Here is an 18,527-nt window from a genome sequence, read left to right as displayed (position 1 = left end):
AGAGCTCCAGGAGTCGGATGGTATTGCCCAACGCACAAAATTGTTTTGAAGTCAGTCATCTTATCTTAAAAATCATGAGGTTTTGTACTCCAGCCCTCAGTAGAGCTGTGTTTGCTTTATTTCACCTGTTTTAAATGCCTTGCAGTGAGCAAGGCTGGGGTGAAGTGAAGAGAGGCAGGCACCTGCCTTGAGCTCCCAAAGTAAGGAGAGGCCCAAACTCAGGAATCAAGATAAGAAATATGCAGTATTTAAAAAACCTCAAATTGGAGAGTTCCCGTTGTGGCTCAGTGGGTTAAGAACCTGACTAGTATCCATGAGGATGCAGGTTTGATCCCTGGCCCTTTTTGGTGGGTTAAGGATCCAGCATTGTTGTGAGCTGTGGTGTGAGTCGCAGACACGGATTGGATCTGGCGTGGCTGTGGCTGTGGCGTAGGCTGGCTGCTGCAACTCCAATTCCACCCCTAGCTCAGGAAATTCCATGTGCCATGGGTGCCTTAAAAAGAAAAGAAAAACCCCAAAACACCCAAACTCAAATTGGCAAACTGGCCACTGCTTTTAGTAAATACAGTCATATTGGCGGCACTAGGGCGCAGCGAGTGAGGCAGGCTTGTGCCAGTGCAGGAGCAGATCTGATATTTATTTAAAATTGTGATCCTTGTTTGTCATGAATCTTTTTAGCATTAACTTTGATTTTAAGAAGTACTGCCTCATGATATTATTTATCTTGATTCCTGACTATTTGGGTCTCTTTAAAATTTTGCACCCAAGGCTAGTGCCTCCCTGGCCTCACCCTAGTCCCAGCCCCGTGTGCACTTATGCTTCTTTACTCCTCGCTCCTGAAACATGCAAGACAACAGACCCTCCAGGAAGCTTCAGCGTGTTATTCCACTGGCTTCATAAAATCCCAGAGCACATTTATGGGCACATTCATTAAAAAGCACCGAGATATGTGAGATTCTTTTTTTTTAATGTCTATTTTATTATTATTATTTTTAATAGTTATTTCCCCAATACGATTTTTTTTTCTACTGTACAGCAAGGTGACCCAATTACACATACATGTACACATTCTTTTTTCTCACATTATCATGCTCCATCATAAGTGACTAGACATAGTTCCCAGTGATACACAGCAGTATCTCATTGCTAATCCATTCCAAAGGCAATAGTTTGTATATATTAACCCCAAGCTCCCCAACCACCCCACTCCCCCCATCCCCTGGCAACCACAAGTCTATTCTCCAAGTCCATGATTTTCTTTTCTGTGGAAAGGTTCATTTGTGCCCTATATTAGATTCCAGATATAAGTGATATCATATGGTATTTGTCTTTCTCTTTCTGACTTCGTTCACTCCAGATGAGAGTCTCTGGTTCCATCCATGTTGCTGCAAATGGACTTATTTCATTCTTTTTTATGGCTGAGTAGTATTCCATTGTGTATATATACCACATCTTCCTAATCCAATCACCTCTCAATGGGCATTTAGGTTGTTTCCATGTCTTGGCTATTGTGAATAGGGCTGCAATGAACATGCAGGTGCATGTGTCTTTTTTAAGGAAAGTTTTGTCTGGATATACACCCAAGAGTGGGATTTCTGGGTCATATGGAAGTTCTATGTATAGATTTCTAAGGTATCTCCATACTGTTTTCCATAGTGGTTGTACCAGCTTACATTCCCATCAACAGTGCAGGAGTTTTCCCCTTTCTCCACACCCCCTCCAGCACTTGTTATTTGTGGACTTATTAATGATGGCCATTCTGACTGGTGTGGGGTGGTATCTGGTGGTAGTTTTGCTTTGCATTTCTCTTATAATCAGGGACGTTGAGCATTTTTTCATGTGCTGGTTTGCCATCTGTACATCTTCCTTGGAAAAATGTCTATTCAGGTCTTTTGCCCATTTTTCAATTGGGTTGTTGCTTTTTTGCTGTTGAGTTGTATAAGTTGCTTGTACATTCTAGAGATTAAGCTATTGTCAGTTGCATCATTTTAAATTATTTTCTCCCATGCTGTAAGTTGTCTTTTTGGTTTCTTTTTGGTTTCTTTTGCTATGCAAAACTTGTTAGTTTGATTAGGTCCTATTGGTTAATTTTTGCTTTTATTTCTGTTGCTTTGGGAGACTGACTTGAGAAAATACTCATAAATTTGATGTCAGAGAATGTTTTGCCTATGTTCTCTTCTAGGAGTTTGATGGTGTCTTGTCTTATATTTAAGTCTTTAAGCCATTTTGAATGTATTTTTGTGCATGGTGTGAGGGTGTGATCTAGTTTCATTGATTTACATGCAGCTGTCCAGGTTTCCCAGCAATACCTGCTGAAAAGACTGTCTTTTCCCCATTTTATGTTCTTGCCTCCTTTGTCAAAGATTAATTGACCATAGGTGTCTGGGTTTATTTCTGGGTTTTCTATTCTGTTCCATTGGTCTGTCTGTCTGTTTTGGTTCCAGTACGGAGATATGAGAGATTCTTAATACAAGATCAGGTGCCAGGGCTCCTTGAAGGCCGTGGGCTGGTTGGTCTCCATCAGCAAGATCACCTGTGGCTTTTGAGAACTCAAGCAATCTCCTCTCCACTTGCCCATCAGCCAAACGAGGGGATGGGGACAGGTGATCTTTATTAAGGCTTCATAGTCTGTGCGTCTCTGAAAGCATCCCCCGTGGACCATGGGGGAGAGACCACAGCCGGTGCAGCCCCAGGCCAGCCAGACCTTCCTGTGAGTCACAGACTGAGAAAAGGTCAGTGTGGAAGATAGCTGGTGTTGAAAACAGAAGTGCTGAAGCGATGTTCTCTGGGTGTGAGTGAGGAAGGGAAGGTTCACTGTCTCTGAAAACTCTTCAGAGAACATATGGCTTGTGCTAGCTGTTGAGGGGAGTGCACAGGGGGTTAGGGAGAGCCTGCAACACCCCTCACCCCCACCCCCACCCGGGTCGAGGGGCAGGGTCTTGGGGATGGATTGAGGTCTGGCAAGGAGAGGGAAAGGATGACACAGGCCAAATGGGGGGGGGGGGGGTCGTCAGCCCAGAGATGGACTTCAAGGTCAGTCTGGGGAGAGTTCTTGGAAAAGGTGAGCCTTGAAGGAAATGCTTTCAATGTTGGCGCACACTGTAAACCCAAAGAGAGGATCCCCCAAAGAGACAGACAGTGTTCTCACACTGGGGGATTGAGGAGCAGTTGACACCTGAACTATTGGTAATTGTTCTGGATGATTAAGGGACAGTCACCAAAGGAAGGAGAAGCACTTTGGGGTGCCACTGGAGTCTTTGCCACCCCTGGCCTGAACAAGAAGGGGAGAGAAGACTAGAACTTGGAGGGAACTGTCGCCCTGGAGGTCTCGGATGGGAGCCGAGGCTTTCAGGACCGGAGCTCAGCTGGAAGGTGGACCAGCAGTTACACCGCATCCTGCTCTCCTTCCACAACCCCATTGCTTGCAGGAGCCTCCCCAGTGGATGTCCTTCCCACAGGGCAGCATCCCAGGGCCCAGACCGGGGTGGAGAGGGAGTCTGGGTCGCTCACTGGTCAGACGGATGCAGTAACTGAGTAAAGCTGAGCCATACGTCTGTCTGTGTGGTTAAAGGACGGAGAGGGGACGCCCTCCCCATCTCTGCTCACTCACTCGTCACAACACCTGGCCAGGAATCTCTTAGTGCCTCTGCTTCTCAGGACAGAATTGACAGCCGGACTCCCTGGGGAGCTGAGAGCCTGCCTGTGTTTCCAGCGGGGAGAGGTGGCTGACCCTCCCTGGAGCTCCTGCAGGGTGATTCTGCCTCTATGTTGTGATCGCAAGCCACTGGCATAGTAGGAAGATGCTCTTGGATAATATCTGATGGAGAGGAAAACATTTCCCTGAAGGCAGGCTCCAGGAAGGGGCCAGGCAGAGCAGGAGGATGCCTGCACACATGAGAGGAGGGCATTAACATGGGTCCTGCTGGCGGCAGTGACCATGATTGAGCTCGGGGCTTGAGTGGGGAAAGCTGGGGCTGACTCGGTCCCAGAGAGCTTCAGAACTGCTTTCGTGCCTGTGTGCCTTCCAACCAGCATGCTTTCTGAATGCCAATGAGGTCCCAGGTCTGGTTGGCTCTTAAGGCTTCACAGGTGGATGGAAACACCCCAACACTGCCTCCTCTTCGTCCTCATGTGTCTTCTCATCATAACCAGTGTTGATTGGACTTTGTAGGTTACAGGCTTTGTGTTCGCTCTATAAGTCAATCAATGTGTCTAATCCTTATAACAATACTTTAGGGCTGGGTGTTACCACTGCCGTTTTACTCACAAGGACTCGGGCATGGAGGGGCTTGCACTGGGGTGAGAGATACTGATCAGAGAACCGTCAGTGCGGGATCAGTGCCACGTCACAAAATTGTACGTAGACCTTCCTGCATGCTGTGTGTCCTTGGGCAGTTTTCTTTAGCCTTGGTTCTATCATAGAGACCTCCTCATGAAGCTGTTTGGAGGATGAATGAACTAGCCCCCAGGAAGCCTAGCCTGGTGCCTGGCACATGGCAGCACCAGACAAATGTCAGCTGTTACCTGTGGTTATTGCTGTAACTATTCTTGTCGAGCCATCTCTTGGTCCTTTCTCTTTGTCTCTGCTTCCTCTCTGCCTTCTCCTCTTTACGCTTTCCTGGCCCAAGGGCCTCCATCATTGGCCTGGCAGTTGCCCCAAATACAATGTCCTGAAAACACTTCCTAGTCACACTGTGTATCGTGTTTGCACTCTTCCTGACCAGCCTCATGGGGCTCAGAACAAGATCCCAAGAGCTGGATGGAGCAGCACTTGTGCTTTGCATTTATGCTGGGGGGCGGCCTCCCTTCCTCCTTGTAGGAGAGTTCCCAGGGCCTGGGACTACCACAGGCCAGCACATATTTTCACAGACCGCTGGGTATTTCCCCAGTGGGCTGATGGTACTTTTCTCCATTTGTACAGATGTGCAAACTGCATCTCAGACAGAGAATGTGACTAGGTCACTCAGCACATGAGAGGGGGGCTGGGACTGGCAGCGGGTCAGTCTGATGCTGAAACCCCACTTACTCTTTCTCAACTCTTTTGGCCCTGCCTTTCCGTTTGGGCTTTTGGTGGGGGCTCCCACTTCTCTCCCCTTTGTCTCTATTGCAAATCGCTGGGCTGTCCTGAGGCTTCTGCCTGAGGCTGAGCAGGTGGGACTTGGTCCCTTCATGGGGGCTGGCCTTTGGAAATTTCAAATACAGCCTGCGTGAGCCTGAGAGTGTGGGAAAGGGGGGTGTGGGGGACCGACTAAGAATGAAGAGAACAAGCGAAGAGGCAGGACCCAGAAGGTGACGGAACTGGCCAGAGAGCCAGCAGAAGACTATGGAGGCTGCAGGGCTGTCCTGATTGGCTCAGCGCTGGAGGTGGGAGGAGCTGGGATGTCCATCCACGGGCCCTCATGAGCAGGCGATGGTGCTGGCCAGAGAAAGTAGGGAAGAATCAGGGCATATGACAGGGCGTAATAAAGCTCTCAACCTGTGGTGAAGACGTTTTTATTAGCTTGTGCATGTACAGATGTAGCAATTTTTAGAACAGGAGAACAGTGACATATGCCCTGGAGCTGCCGCAGCTCCTGCGGTCCTGTGTGATACATTCTGTATCTCAGGCTCTGAGCAGAAGCAGGGATTCTCACCCCACCTACCCACGCTGGGGCGGAGAGCCACAGGGAGCGAGCATCTGGCCTCCATTGCTGCAGTGCCCAGGTTCTCACATTCTGGTGAACCAGACTCACCTGCAGGGCTTGGGAGAAAAAAACTGAAAACAAAAACCAAAATCAGAAGTTCCCCTTGTGGCTCAGCGGAAACAAATCTGACTAGTATCCATGGGGACCAAGGTTCGATCCCTGGCCTCTCTCAGTGGGTTAAGGACCCAGAGTTGCCATGAGCTGTGGTGTAGGTCACAGAGGCAGCTCAGATCCCAAGTTGCTGTGGCTGTGGTGTAGGCCAGTGGCTATAGCTCCATTTCGACCCCTAGCTGGGGCACCTCCATATGTAGCAGGTGTGGCCCAAGAAGAAAAAAACAAAAAAAACCGGAAGAACACCCACAGGGGTTCTCTTTTAGTAAATCTAGAAGGGTTTACTAAAAGTAGCTAAGTAGTCACATTTCTAGCAAGTACCCAGGTGATAGGGAGACTATTCTTCTGGGGAGCTACACTTGGAGAACCACTGCTCTAGAATTCTCCCCATCCTGCCCATTTGCGTATAGGAATCACCTGAGAGGTCTTTAGACCATCCTAAATCCAGACCATCTGAAGTGTGGCTCCAGTTATCAGTGCATTTTCAGAGTTCCCCGGCTGATTCTACTGTGTCAGTCTACAAACACCCAGGACCAGCATCCCCACTCATCAAATCAGCTTCTGAATATGATTTTGATGCCAGAATTGAGAATTACTCTCTTAGACCATAGTGGAGAAGCAAACCCCCAAGAAAATAAAACTTACAAAACAGATATAAAACCTCCCAGTTACAGCTGATACATGGAGTCAGCCAGCAAATATTTCTTGAATATGTACCATGTGCCAGGAACTGGGCAGAGTGGTGGAGGGAGAAAAATGAATTGGCTATGGTGATAAATAATACACAACAGGTCCACTGTGGTAAGGTGGGAGGTGTGTGTTTGTCCATTTTTCGTTGCAGGGGATGCATTCAGAATTAAGTTAAAAGTCTAACATACACGCGTAGGTTATCACATAATGTGAGTTCATCTCTTCTGCTGTTTGCATTATGGCCTAGGTGCCAGGGTCTTGTGGGGTCTGGCTGCATAGATAAATGTAGGCAGGGCTTGACACCCTGAGAAGACTGATCAGGTAAACAATGTCCCTTCGGGGAGCCTGGGGAGAGCCTGTCCCCTTCTCTTGTTCACACATGACACTTGCATATCAGTGACACCACCCAGAGCCCCACCCTCCACCTGTGTGCTTCACTTTCCAGGAAGGAGGAGAGGACAGTTTGGGATTTGTCATACATTGAAATTCAGCCAGGTCAGATTAACGTTTTTGATTTTTCCTGGAGGATGTACCATCGATTTTTGTCAACACAAGGCCAAAAGCACTAGATTTATAAAGTCAAAATTTGTTTTTACATGGCTCAAATGAGATATCTAACATGCCCATAATTTGGAATCTGCAAGTTATTATTACCGCACAAAAGAAGATGGTTCTGTGAATCCAATCTTTTTTTTTTTTGTTTGTTTGACCCATGCATATGGAACTCTTGGGCCAGGGATCAGATCCAAGGTGCAGCTGCAAACTAAGCTGCAGCTGTGGCAACGCCTGATCCTTAACCCACTGTGGGGGGCTGGGGATTGAACCTGAGTCTCAGTGCTCCCAAGACACTGCCAATTCCAATGTGCCACAGCAGTAGCTCCTGCGAGTCTGGTCTTAGTAGAACAATTCCAGTCCACTCAGCATGTAGACTGAGCTAAGTGTAAGGCATAGGTGACTCAGGTAGCAGAGGGCTGCTGGGAGGACAGAATATGGATAAACAGCTGGTATATTTCATGGTGTGAAATGGAGTCCCAGTACAGGTCAGCAGCCATTTCTACCCACCTCCAACACACTGATGGGTGTTACTGACTATCCCTTAGAAATCCACTGTGTTGATAAAATAAAATGGCTTTCTTGAGAGGAAACCTTAGCAAATGGAAAAGGGATAAACCAGAGCCAGGTGAGGTGGTGTGAGCCTGGGGGAAGCAGGAAAGGCTGTATCAAGTTGTATGTATGTATACATATGGCCTTGGACTCTCTCACTTCCCTCAGATGAGGGAGGAACTCAATTGTCTGTCAATTGGCATGTGGTTCCTGTAGATCAGTCACTTGAAATAAACATGTTGGTTTTCAGAGTTTCCTTGGGTGCAGATTTAACTACCCACACAGCGTCATGAATATGGACTAATTACAAGCAAACTCTAAAAATGCGTGATTATGTGGTGACTAATTTACAGCATTCTTTTTTACCCCTTTACCTGTCTGTGGCTGGGAAATGAAAGAGGTGGTATTCTCAGATTTCAGTGAGCCTTGGTCCCATATCTGCCTTGGCAGGGGGCTGGGGTTCCCGTTAGCGAAGCTTTCCAGGGGTTCCCCCCAGCCCCCTCCTCAAAGCAGCTGGCAACCTGAGCACCCAAGCTGGGCGGGAATGGGGGACAGGGGCAAAGTGGATGGATGAAGGATGATGTCCTTACTTTCTTTAGCAGTGAAAAATAACTATGACAAATGACACTGTTCAAGGTGTTTAGTTGTGTATGTATGTCCGTGTTTAAAAACAGAAAGGCTCATGCATTCAGAAATCTGGCCTTCAAGTCTCTATTGTATCAGTTTTGCTGTGTGACCTCAGGCAATTCCCCTCCCCTCTCTGGGTCTTAAATGATAGAATGGGCTTTGAATGAAAGGGCTTTAACGTCCAAAAGGATATGAATGTGTATAAAGTTGACCCTTGAACAACATGGTAGTTAAGGGTGCAAACCCTCCTTGTAGCCAAAAATCTGCCTGTATCTTAGAGTCAACCCTCTATATCCATGGTTCTTCGGTATCCATGGCTCCTCAGAATCTGCAGAGTCAACCAACTGTGGATTGTGTAGTACTGTAGTATTTACTGTTGAAAAAAATCCATATATAAGTGGACCCATGCAGTCCAAACTATGTCATTGACAAGTCAACTAGTATTGGCTTTGAAAGCCAGGGTTTGAACCAACTGGAAGCATAGATAGAGAGAGGGGGAGCCCTGGAGTTTGTTTCATCAAATCATTTGTTTTACTGATGAAAATCCTGATGGTTAGAAAGATGGGGAGGGACTTTTTTTCTTGTCTGAAAAATGGAGGAAGAGAGCAATGATCACGTGGTATTGTTATTGTGGGAATTAAGTGAGAGCAACAGTCTCCAGCAGCCTGGTCTATAAGCCCCTTGAGGGCTGGATGGAGTAGCCCCTGCCCCAATTCTTCATCTTTGTTCTTCAGTGTTTAGCACGAGGCTTGGCGTACAGCGACCACTTATTAATTATTGAATAAAACTGATACCGGTGTATAACAGAGAGGCTCTCCCCCACCTGCTGCATGGAACACACTGGCTAAGTGTTTCCTTCCCGAGGGACACGATCAGTAGCCGGTGGAGCCAGAATGATATTCACACTTTCCCAAAACGTGCACACCTGCAGCGCAGCTAGTTTTCAAAGGGAGCCTGTGCCCTTTCAGTTCAGAAATGAAGGCAGAGAGCTTTCAGCGGCTTCCATATGCTTTCATGTTAATTTCCTTAGTTGGAGTTCTTTTACTTTGTGCGTGTATATGTGTGTGTGTGTGTGTGTGTGTGTATTAAACAACACTCCAAAAAATGCCTCCCTTGATTGGCACTCCTGCGGCCACCCTGAGTTCAGCATTCCTGGTTATGAAAGCTAGGTAAACAGCAGGTGGGTAATGGTGCTCTGACCTCTGGCTCCCCCATCTCAGTGGGGTGGAGCCCTTGGGTCTGGATAAAGCCAGATGGGCTTCAGAGAGGGTGCAACGTCCCTATCTTTCCTCACCAGTGGCTTCTTCCTCTGAGGGTGAAGATATGGATTGGAGGCGACCCCAGGAGAAAGAGAGTTTAGCAGGCTGGACTGGGAACTCAAGAACCAGGTACAGGAAGGATGCCCAGCTGGAACACTATCACCTGAGCCTTCCCTGCTGAAAGGGCCACCTCCTCCCTTGTGGCTTAGTGAGGTGTTCACCTCTCCATTTCCCTTTATAGAAAGACAGGGAGTTTGGGTGATGCTTCCTCATCTGAAGCCCTCATGATGACTCTCACGTTGGAACAATGCCCCTTTCCAGGCATTGTGCTAACTACTTCCACATCTTATAACTTTACAGCCCTCTTGCTCACCTCTGAGACAAGGAGTCTGCAGTCCACATAACTTAAATCCCTTGCTCAAGGATTCGTGGCTGGTATGCTACAAAGCCAGGATGTTGGGGGTATCCAAGTCCATATATTTCCCAGGTCCCTATGCTTTACTTACCTGCAGTGCTTCATCTACAGCAGTCTTGTGACTATCAAGGGACCTCCCTGTGCCCTGCAAGCTTGGCGATAGCTTTCTGCCCTCCTGTGCAATGGCTCCTGTGCCATCTCTACTCTTAGACAAATGGGTAACCCTCCAGCCCTGCAACTGCCATCAGAGCCCTGGTATCCTTGTCTCCACCCATCCCTTCACACAGCATCTGTTCCAACGTCTGAATCTCATGGCCCCACATACACTGAACTTCGGCCACAATTATTACCCACTGCCACCTTTCTGGATCCTTGAGAATAGACTCTAACTTTATTTTTTTTATTTCTATTTTTTTTGTCTTTTTGCCTTTTCTAGGGCCGCTTCCCACGGCATATGGAGGTTCCCAGGCAAGGGGTCTAATTGGAGCTGTAGCCACCGGCCTATGCCAGAGCCACAACAACGTGGGATCCGAGCCATGTCTGCAACCTACACCACAGCTCACAGCAATGCCGGATCCTTAACCCACCGAGCAAGGCCAGGGATTGAACCTGCAACCTCATGGTTCCTAGTCGGATTCATTAACCACTGCACCATGACGGGAACTCCTAGACTCTAACTTTGATGTCTCTAACTAAATTTTTCCATTTTATTTATTTATTGATTGATTATGTCCTGGTTTATTATTTTTTTCATTTACAATGATTTTTATTTTTTCCATTAGAGCTGGTTTACAGTGTTCTGTCAATCTTCTACTGAACAGCAAGGTGACCCAGTCACACATACATGTATAGATTCTTTTCTCTCACATTATCATGTTCCATCATAAGTGACTAGATATGGTTCCCATTGCTTCACAGTAGGATCTCATTGCTTATCCATTCCAAAGGCAATAGTGTGCATCTATTTCCATTCATTTAAAAATACCTTTATTCTAGAAGGCCTCGATAGTCACTTATGTCAGTAGCACCAGGATTCTGGTGGGCTTGCTATAACACAGACTGCTGGGCCCTAGCTCCAGGGTCTCTGAATTGCCTCACCTGGGATAGGGACTGAGGGCTGCGCATTTGTGGCATGTTTCCAGGTGATGCTGATGATGCTGGTTTCTGTGTTTAGGAGCCCCCTAGGGCCTCGTAGCTGAAAGGGGAGTCCATTCCTATGCCTGTTGGTGTTTGAGAAGCCATATGTTTGGGGCAGACATTATGCCCTTGGGAATCCCACAGTCTAGGTAGCAGTTCTCAAGTTCAACTACACTTTAGAATTATTGAGGAAGTTTTAAAGATACTCTATACCTGGGCTCCAGCCCAGAGCAGTTGAATCAAACTTCCTGCTATTGTTGTAGTTTTTCACTCCCCAGAGATTCTAAAGTGCTGCTGACCAGGGGTGAGAACCACTGGTCCAGGGAGGTGCAGACTTGTAAATGGGAAGATCCCTCTGCTGGAATCAGCCATGTGTTTTTATTTAAACATAGACCTCAGGGAGGTGGATGGGCTGAGTTACATGAAAGGGCTTGAGTTGGGTGTCAGCAACCCTGGGTTTTAAGTCCATCTCTGCTTTGCAGCTTCAGGCAAGTATGTCAGTCTCTCCAATCTTGGTTTCCTATGGGGCCCAGTGCCGTGGTGAGCCTGGGGGACTTCTGTGTGACTTTCCCCCTCCTAGGTTAGTGATTCTAAGAATGCCACGAGGGTGAATCTCAGACTCACTACAGATACTGATGAACTCAAGGGCTGGCATATCACCACAAATACCAAAGGAGAAGTAGAAAAATACAGCTGGCTCTTGAACAATGTGGGGGTTGGGGGGTGCCAACCTTCCATGCAGTCCAAAGTCTCAGTATAACTTAGAGTTGGCCCCCTGTATAGCTGGTCCCCTGTGTCTGTGATTACATATCAGCAAAATCAACCAACCAAGGATTGTGTAGTACTGTAATATTTACTTTTGAAAAGAAATCTGTGTATAAGTGGATCCATGCAGTTCAGATTCATGTCCCACATTGTTCAAGGGTCAGCTGTACAGCTAAACTGTTTATTTGGAGGCACTAAGACAAGATGAGAACATAGGCTAGAGGACCTGTGAATTCCATCTTTTCCTTCTTGTAAAGAGTGGCATAGTTATGCTAATGAAGCTTTGCTCAGAGCCATGGTTCTCCTCTGACTGTAGCTCCTAAATCAGCAACATCAGCACCCTTGGGAACTTGCTAGAAATAAGTCCTTGGGCCCCAACCCAGATCTACTGAGTCAGAAACTCTGGAGGTGGGCCCAGCGATCTGTAGTGTAACAAGCCTTCAGGTGGTTGTGAGACTGGCTCCATCCTGAGAACCACTGAGCTGGAGAAATACTGCGGTCACTTGTGGCTGCACCCCGGCCCCAGTCCTTTCTGAGCACAAGGACTTGGTCCCAATTGCGGACTCCATTGTGGACTCCCTGGGTGGCCTAGAACTTCTGGTTTCCAGTTTTCTTAAACAGAAAGAGATGAAAGAGAGCTCGCCAGCTTGTGTTCCTTCTCTGCATTGACAGTTTTTGCCTTACTCATTCTACATAACATTTTTGGGTTTAGATCTGAATGTCCTTTGTTTAACACAGATGAAGGGGAGAAGCCCTTGCTCCCCTCCAAGACTGAGATGATTATTTTCCTCTAAAGGTGTTGATTTCAAGTTCACTCTTGAGATTGTTCTCCTGCTGCTGTTACAGTGATCTAATCAGACCTCAAAGGAGAAAAGTTATTATTTAAATATGTATTGTTCTGTGCAAAGACAGTGCCAGAACATTCCGGGGGAAAGTTGATGAGCAGCTAGACCATGATTCTGGCTGGCAAAAGGGTGGATTTGAAAGGCTGCAGAGGAGAATGGCCACATTGTGTCAAAGCAGTTAAAAGGGAAGGTCTCCTTTACTTTCAGCACAAGAGGGCTGCCTGTAAGGATTCCAGGTCTACTTTTATGAATATGAGACTCTAAGAAGTGTCGCAATTGTGAGCCGTGGGGGACAATGTCACCTTGATCCGCCAATTTACTGCCGCCAACAGTCAAAAGAGCTAAACATCTTCACACGCTTCCCAATCCACTTTCATTTGATCACCCAAAGAGGTGCCTGGGACAATAGTCGTGGGATGTGACATTGATGTGATATATATTTGCTTCAACTAAGAGGGTCAGGTGCCTTTGAAGAGCCCGAAAGTGGGAGAGGATTCTGATTCCCCCTCCAGCTCTCTGACACCCTCAGCAAGTAAAAATAAGTTTTGGCATTAGTTTGCCTCTCAACTGACCGAAGCTTCCCTTAATGATGATCAACTCTGCAACCCACAAACTGATCATTGCCTCTTCAGCCATCACAACATCTGCCCACTATCAGGCAGACCCCAGAAACCTTCCCTATTGCATCCTATTTCCCTGCCTGTTCACTTGCAAAGGTTTCTTTGAATTTTATCTCAAGACATAGCACAAAACCCAAACACTGGGTAATGGTGTTTTGCTGCCTGCTCTCTTTAATTGATGTCTGTCTGATTGTTCTCTCCCCGATACCTCCTCCAGTTTAGCTGTGGAAACATCTGTCTTTTTATCCACCAATACAAGTCTCGAAAGGGTAACAAACCTGTTAGATAAAATATCAAAGTTATGAATTCTGATTTAATAAATGCACATTCAAGAGATGATTCATGGCATGTATGATGGTTTTCAATTGCTTTCTCAAACAGTTCATGCTTCATTTCATTAAGAGCTTCCGTCAATGCCAACTGATTAATTATCACAGCACTAGTCCTCTTTTGTTTGGTAAATATATACGTGGGACCTGTCTGGGCTTGGCCATATAGAAATTTGTTTTAAATGCCAATTAAAATGTTTTAAAATATTTGTTTTATAAACGTTTTTAGAATTCCACTAACTACTAGAAATCATAAGGTTCTTTGCCTGAAAAAAGACTACTGGGTTCCTACAAGTGCCCACTATAGGCTAAGTGCTTGGAGAATATACAGCACCTGTCCTCAGTGAGCTTACAGTCTAGGGGCTTCAAGCCTTTATATGTGAATGGTCACAGGCTGAGGCATTCTGAGTCCTGATTATTCAGGGGTGATGACTTTAAGTCTCAACTGGGCCACAGCGTGGCTGTGACAATGAGTAAAATGCATCAACTGTGTAGGATATGTTTTTTCTTTTTGCAGATGACCTTGTTGGATTCTGTTGCCTTGGTGTCCTACTGACACGATCTGATCCTAATTCTTGAAGTCTTTTTGTTTGCCTCTCATCTCAATCTCAACCAAAGAAACCACAGAATTGAAACCCTGAGGCTTCGCTATGAGAGTCATGCCATTAAGTAGAATTCTTCATTTTGGCAAACCTACAAATCTTTTTCATGGACTTTGAATGTTCACACTATGATCATAATTGCAAAAGTCAAAGGAAAGATCTCATTCTAGAAGAAATTAAGCAAATTTAAAATGAGTGGCTTTTCATTTCATGTGCCACCCCGAAGTGTTTTTTTTTTTTTTTAATAACATGTTAAAAAAAATAAATAAATAAGAACACTACTTCATTACTGATCCCTGGGGGAACCTGTGTGTTGCTGGCCCTGGAAGAAGTGACCACTCACACAGTTGGCTTCCTCAGGCCCAGCTTGACCTCCTCCAAGTGACCTTGTCCCAGGAGTCATAAGAGTGGAATGCCAGGCTCAGGCTCAGGGGAGTTCTCACTGTGGTAGTTCTTCCTCCTCCTCAGTATTTTTATTTGGTTAATTGTGGGCTGTCATGATTGCCAAGAGCAGCCTTGAGGTGGAGGGGCATGAACTGGAGGCACTGTTGGAGCTGGAGCAGAATGCTGGGAGGCAGGGAGGTCAAGAACAGAGAAGTCACTTTTTTGGTGGGGAAAAGCCTGGTGAGGCAGCTGTCAGAGACCAAAATGCTTCAGACAAAGAGTCTGGTTGTTTTGGCTGGAGGGCAACTCAGGGTTAGGGGACCAGCCCTCCCCAGGGGGCAGGCAGGCATCACCGTGGTGGTAAAGATGAAGTTGGGCGCCAGAATTGATGCTGAACCCAGCCTCTGTACACCAATGCCAAACTGAATTTGAAAAAAGAGCATTGGGTGAAGTAGAAGAGAATAGCTTTATTGCTTTTCCAGGCAAAGGAGGTCACAGTAGGTCAGTGTCCATAAAGCTGTGTCCTTCCCTGGAGGGGTAGAGGGAGTGAGGAGTCTTACCATGTTCAGAGAGCAGGGCGTGATCAGCTTGTGGACAGTCTTCTGATTGGCTGGTGTGAGGTAATTGGTAGTCAGCATCATCAGCTTCCTGGTTCCAGCGGGTCTGTGTCTATGTGCTTGTGGGTAGCACACAGTTACCTTCTTTTACCTGGTAGGGGTTTCAGTAGCTGGAAAACAACTCAAAGGACATGGCTTATAGTATTATTTATGGCCCTTAAGGAAGAACTAAAGGTTCTTGACTTTATTTAATGGTGAAAATATTATTTTGTCTTGCTTGACTGTTTTCCTTTCTTTCTGCATTTTCTTGCTTCTCTGATTAAATGTATTCTTTTTTAAAATTTTTATTATAGTGATTTACTATGTTCTGTCACTTTCTGCTGTATAGCAAAGTGATCCAGTTATACATTTATATACATTCTTTTTTCCCCCACATTATCCTCCATCATGTTTCATCACAAGTGACTAGATACATTCCCTGTGCTGTACAGCAGGATCTCATTGCTTATCTACTCCAAATGCAATAGTTTGGATCTACTTACCCCAAACTCCCAGTCCTTCCCAGTCCCTTCCACTACCTCCTGTCAACCACAAGTCTCTTCTCCATGAGTTTTTTTTCTATAGATAGGTTCATTTGCACTGTATATTAGTTTCCATATATAAGTGATATCATATGGTATTTGTCTTTCTGACTTACTTCACTTAGTATGAGAATCTCTAGTTCCATCCATGTTGCTGCAGCTGGCATTGTTCCTTTGTACGGCTGAGTAGTATTCCATTGTGTATATGTACTACATCTTCTTAATCCATTCATCTGTCAATGGACATTGAGGTTATTTCCAAGTCTTGGCTATTTTGAACAGTGCTGCAATGAACACAGGGAGTGCATGTATCTTTTTCAGTGAAGGTTTGGCTGGATATATTCCCATTAAATGTGTTCTTTGACTAAAGTTTTTCTATAGGCAAAAGGCAGGTGGAGGACATGGGTGGAAGTTGGAGGGCTATTCTGGAAGGCCTCATAGAGTCTGTTTGGTTACAATTCCCCCTTTTTCTTTTTCTTTTTTTTTTGTCTTTTGTCTTTTTTTTTTTTTGTTGTTGTTGTTGTTGTTGCTATTTCTTGGGCCGCTCCCGCGGCATGTGGAGGTTCCCAGGCTAGGGGTTGAATTGGAGCTGTAGCCACCGGCCTGCACCAGAGCCACAGCAATGCGGGGTCCGAGCCACGTCTGCAACCTACAACCACAGCTCACGGCAACACCGGATCATTAACCCACTGAGCAAGGGCAGGGACCGAACCCGCAACCTCATGGTTCCTAGTCGGATTCGTTAACCACTGCGCCACGACGGGAACTCCAATTCCCCCTTTTTCTAACTGGTCATGCATTTTATGGTCAGCCCCATGTATGGACCCTGATTCCATCACTTTTAGGAGTGACTTTAGGCAAATGATCCATAATGTTTCTGTGCATCAGTTTTCTCATCTGTAAAATCGGTACACGTGATGGTTTTGAGAGTTGAATAAATTACAGATGGTAAAGGTTTTGCCTCAGTGACTGGTAGTTAATAATTAATGAGAAGAATGATGATGACTTCTTCATCTGTGTGTTTCTCTTAGCTCTCATGTGCTAACACCTGTACTTCATAGGTTACAAAACATGTCTATATGCTAAGTATCTTTGAGTCTTTTTTTTTTTTTTTTTTTTTTTTAGGGCCATACCCACAGCATACAGAGATTCCCAGGCTAGGGGTTGAATCAGAGCTGTAGCTGCTGGCCTATACCACAGCCACAGCAACATAGGATCTGAGCTTACAGCCACTCTGGATGTTTAACCCACTGAGCAAGGCCAGGGATTAATTGTGCATCCTCATAGATGCTAGTCAGATTTGTTAACCGCTGAGCCATGACAGGAACTCCTCCTTTGGGTCTTAATGACACTCTAAGGGAGAGGCCATGAGCTGCATTGCCCAGATGAGGCAGGCCTGCATAATGAACAGGACCACCATGTAGTATAATGCTATGTTCTCACTTTAAAGCCAGGGACAGTGTATGTTCATGGAAGAAATTTTGGATCATGTTGGAGAGACATTAAAATTAGACAAAAATTTCCCATAATTCAACCACCTAGAGATAACCATGCATAACATAATTGTGTATTTCCTTCATAGTCTTCATTTATACATACTTCATATACTCACACTATATGAGTATAATTTTATAATTTGCAAAATTGAATTAATATAGCACAGGCTGAGTCTTTTTTTTTGGAATTGGTAAATATGATGGATTTATTTAAGGTCATAAGAATTTTTTTTTTGTCTTTTTGCCATTTTTTGGGCCGCTCCCACGTCATATGAAGGTTCCCAGGCTAGGGGTCTAACTGGAGCTGTAGCTGCCAGCCTACACCACAGCCACAGCAGCGCGGGATCTGAGCTGCGTCTGCGACCTACACCACAGCTCATGGCAATGCCGGATCGTTAACCCACTGAGCAAGGGCAGTGATTGAACCTGCAACCTCATGGTTCCTAGTCAGATTCATTAACCACTGCGCCACGACGGGAACTCCAAGAATTTTTTTTTTATTACTTAATGAGTTTTATTACATTTATAGGTGTACAACAATCATTACAACCAAATTTTACAGCATGTCCATCCCAACCCCTCAGTACATCCCCCCAACCCCCAACCTGTCTCATTTGGACACCATAAGTTTTTCAAAGTCTATGAGTCAGTATCTGTTCTGCAAAGAAGTTCATTGTGTCCTTTTTTCAGATGCCACATTTGAGTGATAGCATTGATGTTGGTATCTCACCATCTGACTGACTTCACTTAGCATGATCATTTCTAGGTTCATCCATGTTGCTAAAAATGCCGTTATTTCTTTCCTTATGATGGCTGAGTAATATTCCATTGTGTACATGTACCACATCTTCTTTATCCACTCCTCTGTCGATGGACATTTAAGTTGCTTCCATGTCTTGGCTATTGTATATAGTGCTTCAGAGAACATTGGAATACATGTGTCTTTTTGAGTCATGGTTTTCTCTAGAGAGATGCCCAGGAGGGGGATTGCTGGATCAAATGGTAATTCTATTTTTAGTTTTCTGAGGAGTCTCCATACTATTTTCCACAGTGCTTGCACCAATTTACATTCCCACCAACAGTGTAATGGGGTTCCTTCTCCACACCCTCTCCAGCACTTAATCTTTGTAGACATTTTGATGACAGTCATTCTGGCTGGTGTAAGGTGGTACCTCATAGAGGTTTTGATTTGCACTTCTCTAATAATGAGTGATGTTTGGCATCGTTTGATGTGTTTTTTGGCCATCCGTATGTCTTCTTTGAAGAATTGTCTGTTTAAATCTTCTGCACGTTTTTTGATGGTGTTGTTTGTTTTTTTGGT

Source organism: Phacochoerus africanus, chromosome 8 (assembly GCF_016906955.1).
Source record: "Phacochoerus africanus isolate WHEZ1 chromosome 8, ROS_Pafr_v1, whole genome shotgun sequence".
NCBI classification, from domain to species: domain Eukaryota; kingdom Metazoa; phylum Chordata; class Mammalia; order Artiodactyla; family Suidae; genus Phacochoerus; species Phacochoerus africanus.
The sequence above is the reverse complement of the archived record's forward strand: the minus strand, read 5'-3'. Positions refer to the sequence as shown.